Genomic DNA, 5,175 nt, shown 5'->3' with positions numbered 1-5,175 from the left:
CAGAGGCAGAGGCAGAGGCAGAGGCAGAGGCAGAGGCAGAGGCAGAGGCAGAGAGGCAGAGGCAGAAGCAGAAGCAGATACAGGTAAGTTTATATTAGTTCCAGGCCAACCTGATTAACATAAGTTTCAAGCTAGCTATGGTTATAAGGTAAACAAAAAGCCTGCTCCTAGAGGTTTGCAGATATGGCTGCTGTGTCATTTGTGCGTCAGTAGGTGGCAGAGAAGTTATGTCTATACTCAGTGTTAAAGCTTGTGAACTGCTGAATGATTCATAGCTGAAGATTCCCTTCGTGAGGGTTGGTGGGTAGCAAGCCTGAATTGAGAACCAGACTGGCACCAAGGGATCCAGACAAGGAGCTAGCCTGAAACGACATCAGTCCCATGCCATGCAGACCCAAATAGGCTCCCAAGACTGAGAGCAAGTTGGAAACTAGAAGAACCCTGCCCAGGACCTCAGGTCCCAGATGGGAGAGAGCCTGAGACAGATGACCCTTGCATGGGGGCACTCAGTCAGGCTGGGCTAGGAGCAAGCCAGAGATGACCACCAGACCAATGCCATGCAGCCCAGACAGGGATCTACCCTGAGATGACCACCAGTTGAGTGCAGAGACTGGGGCTGGGGGAGCAGATCCTGCCCAGCATGATCCCAGCACTACAATGCATGAGTGGGACATGGCACTCCTGAGACCACTCCTGAGATAATCCTAGACACTCAGAGACCCAGGCACCACTAAGAGGAGCAAGTACATGGTAGAGAAATGGAAGAAAAAGAGAAACAGAAGGACGTGGGCACAATGAAGAAAGGCAGAACTGGAGACTCGAGGGTAGTGAGAAACAGCCTGATATGAGTAGCTGGTGATGCCATGTGGGGTCACAGTGGGGTCCTGGCCTGTGCTGCCACTGGGGGCCATGTCTGGGTCTGTGGCCCTATAGCAGGAGAGGTCCGTTACCACCAAAGTCCAAGCAGATGTCAATGTTTGGGCTGCTGCCCAGGGATATGTTGAAGTCTGAGGAATGTGCAGAACTGGCCCCACCCCTCACCTTAGCATCATGGGAGAGTTGGCCCTTGAGGCACAGAAAGCAAGAGGGCTGACCCCACCCCTAGCCAGCTGCAATACTCAGGAAAGCTGGCCTGGTACATTGTAGGAGTTATGGATGAACCAACCAAGAACACAAGCTTCGAAGAACTGTCCCTACCACTTGTCACACTTTGTATCATGGATGAGGAAGAGATGCCCTCCCTCACCCTTGCTCCTTGCCACCTATTGTAAGCAGGAGAGCTAGCCCTGGGGTCATGAAAGCAGGAGAGCTGACCCTGCTCCTCACCTGCTGCAGCACTTGGAAGAGCAGTCCCTATACCTTGTCTGGGCAGCATAATAGAGCTAACCCTGGATGTGGGTGTTACAGGTGAGCAGTTCCAAGGGCGTGAGCCCAGGAGAACTCCCTCTACTTCTCCTCTACTGGATGTTGGTACAGAGGAGGAAGAGGCACTCTCCTCCCTCTCTCATCCCTTACCATCTATGGAAGAACTGGCCATGTGCCTCACTAGCTGCACCACCTGGACAGTAGGGTAGAGCTGTCCCTGGTTGCAGGGGTTCTCGATAAGCCACCCTGAGAGTGGGAGAGTGGGAGAGCCAGTGGGATGACCTGTTCAGATACCTCTCAGGCCCAGATCCAAGGCTTTGAATTGACCTACCCCAATATCTACTCAATCAGTGAGTTTCTATAGTGTATGAAGGGGTCAGTCCTACAGATCCAAAACTACAGGATCTCCATGACACAGGGCAACAACAGGATATCCCAGAGGAGGTTGCAGTATTGATAGAGTAGTAGAAGCCAGAGGCTATGTACCAGACCAACCAGTCATTGCAATCAACATTTGCAAGCACTGCAGTGTGGACAAAAGGGAATAGTGTGGTGTACACTGTGACACACTACAGCTTCCACAATGAGATTTTTCTTTCTCTATGGGGGAGAAGGTTGCAAGGGTGGAGGGCAGGTACAGGTAGGTGGGGAGGGGAGGATGAGTGAGATTGGGGTGCATGATGTGAAATTCTCAAAGAACCAATAAATAAATAAATAAATAAATAAATAAATAAGTAAATAAGTAAATAAATAAATAAGAGAAAGAAGAAAAGGAGGAAGCAGGAGGGAAGAGAGAGGGGAAATAAGAAAGGGAAGAAATGGGAAAAGAGAGAGGGGAAATAAGAAAGGGAAGAAATGGAAACCAGTCCTGAAACTACTATGAAGCTAAAGGAATAGAATAGATGTGGGGCCCAAATTGCACTACAAAGAAAGAGGTTGGGCTGACAGTACAGATCAGCAGTAGAGAATTTACCTAGCACATGCAGGAAAGAGGGTCACTGAGAGAGATGATCCAGGTATTCATGTAACAATTCAAAACCATATTTCTTTTTTTATTAAACTAATACAATTTATTTTAAAATATACAAGTCAGTATTGACTTTTTAAAGTCATCAAAATAATTTATACTAGTTAAATGCCTCTTAAATATACATGATATCTTCTGAAACTAAAAGTAATATGCACTCAACCAGTGTTTTAAATCTGCTTGGTATATTAAACATGAGAGAAGTAGAAAAAAAACTCTTTTGAATTCCTCTATGAAAGGAAATTGTGACAAGTTCCTGATTAGACAGAAACCATTCCATCTCCAAGGGAGTTTACCTGTGGCTTAATGGAATGAATTGGGCAGTGTTCCTTCTGTTTCTGTTTTGTGGAATAGTTTGAAGAGTATTGGTATTAGGTCTTCTTTGAAGGTCTGATAGAATTTGGTACTAAACCCATCTGGTCCTGGGCTTTCTTTGGTTGGGAGACTTCTAATGACTGTTTCTATTTCTTAAGGGGTTGTTGGACTGTTTAGATGGTTTATCTGATGTTATTTGGTATCTGTCTAGAAATTTGTCCATTTCATCCAAATTTTCCAGTGTTGTTGAATATAGGATTTTGTAGTAGGATCTGGTGATTTTTTTTTTAAATTTCCTCAGTGTCTGTTGTTATATCTCCCTTTTCATTTCTGATTTTGTTAATTTGGATACTGTCTCTGTGCCTTCTGGTTAGTCTGGCCAAGGGTTTACCCATCTTGTTGATTTTCTCAAAAGAACCAGCTCCCGGTTTTGTTGATTCTTTGTATAGTTCTTTTTGTTTCTACTTGGTTGATTTCAGCCCTGAGTTTGATTATTTCTTGCCATCTACTCCTCTTGGGTGTATTTGCTTCTTTTTTTTTTTTTTTTTTTGGTTTTTCGAGACAGGGTTTCTCTGTGTAGCCCTGGCTGTCCTGGCACTCACTTTGTAGACCAGGCTGGCCTCGAACTCAGAAATCCGCCTGCCTCTGCCTCCCGAGTGCTGGGATTAAAGGCATGCGCCACCACGCCCGGCTGCTTCTTTTTGTTCTAGAGCTTTCAGGTATGCTGTTAAGCTGCTAGTGTGTGCTCTCTCCAGTTTCTTTTGGGAGACACTCAGAGTTATGAGTTTTCCTCTTAGCACTGCTTTCATTGTGTCCTATGAATTTGGGTATGTTGTGCTTTCATTTTCATTAAATTCTAAAGTCTTTAATTTCTTTCTTTATTTTTTCCTTGACCAAGTTATCATTGGGTTGGGCACTGTTCAGCTTCCATGTATATGTGGGCTTTCTGTTGTTTTTGTTGCTATTGAAGACCAGTCTTAGTCTGTGGTGAACATCTATGCTCTAAACGCAAGGGCACCCACATTCATAAAAGAAACTTTACTAGAGCTCAAAGCACACATTGCACCTCACACAATAATAGTGGGAGACTTCAACACCCCAGTCTCATCAATGGACAGGTCATGGAAACAGAAACTAAACAGAGACACAGTGAAACTAACAGAAGTTATGGGCCAAATGGATTTAAAAGATATCTATAGAACATTTTATCCTAAAACAAAAGAATATACCTTTTTCTCAGCACCTCATGGTACCTTCTCCGAAACTGACCATATAATCAGTCACAATAAAAGGCCTCAACGGATACAAGATGATTGAAATAATTCCATGTATCCTATCAGATCACCATGGACTAAAACCATATTTATATGAACAGTTTCAAGGTTCCTGTTTTTTGTTTTTTGAGTTCTTCACTGTAGCCCAGATTGACTTGGAACTTACTATGTAGCCCTGACTGGCCTCAGTCTCATAGTGACCCTCCTGCCTGGCCCCCCGATTCTAGGAGCACATTATGTAAGCCACCATATCCCGCTTTATATTTATTTCATACACGGTAAACTAGTTCCTTGACAGGCACAAATAATGGGCATGCTGAGCTACTGAGATTGCAACTGAAGTGTGTCCCTATGGCCATTTGTTATAATTTGCCAGTTTGAGTGAAGCATAGTCTATCTTTTTTTAGCTGCAGTGGGCATCACCATTCAGACAATGTCCACATTATCTTCTAATGGGAAAATCAATCCTTCCCTAGATGGATGTTTGCAGGAAAATGTAGAAGAGCTTTCCTAATGCCACAGTTCACCTGACTGGGGGGACCAGGTACTTCTGATTTTAAATCAGTCCTTATTTGGAACTTTTGTCATGTTTAGCTTTTATATACTGTAAGAAGTACTATACATACTTTTATATAATAATAATAATAGTTATATAAATAATTACATATATATATATATATATCCCATCTTACTCTATGTTCAGAAAAATAAGAGAGAAAAACTGGTAAAAAATGCATGGAATACAATATTTCACATCTATTCTCTAGACCCATGGCACTCAAAGTGGTTCATATAGCCAAGCAATCTAAGAAAAGATAGACTTTCTATGTGAGTTTGAGTGTGTCAGCCCAGCTGGAAGCTTGGTGTCCCCTATAGGAAGGGACAGGATCCTTAAGGACTCCGTCCTTGGAAAGAAATCAATGCAGTTCTCTTGAAATAGTTTGGATGTGAAAGGCCCCACAGACAACTGTAGTTGAATACATGGTCTCCAGCAAGTGGTGTTGTTTAGGGGAAGTCCTTGAAACATTAGGAGGTGAACCTGGCTGGGGGCGCTAGGTAAAAGATGGGGAAAATGGTGCCCATGAGTTCATGTGGTTATTCAAATTTAAGTGTGAATCCACTAAAATTCTTCCTTTCTTCCTTCCTTCCTTCCTTCCTTCCTTCCTTCCTTCCTTCCTTCCTTCCTTCCTTCCT

The 5,175-nt window shown here is 43.5% G+C and overlaps 1 pseudogene; it reads left to right on the top strand.

The window, feature by feature from the left end:
- Positions 1 to 160: 160 nt before the first annotated feature.
- Positions 161 to 284, top strand: LOC115029151 (annotated as a pseudogene).
- Positions 285 to 5,175: the final 4,891 nt, after the last annotated feature.

This window comes from Mus caroli, chromosome 13 (genome assembly GCF_900094665.2).
Source record: "Mus caroli chromosome 13, CAROLI_EIJ_v1.1, whole genome shotgun sequence".
NCBI lineage: Eukaryota > Metazoa > Chordata > Mammalia > Rodentia > Muridae > Mus > Mus caroli.
The sequence above is the reverse complement of the archived record's forward strand: the minus strand, read 5'-3'. Positions and strand labels throughout refer to the sequence as shown.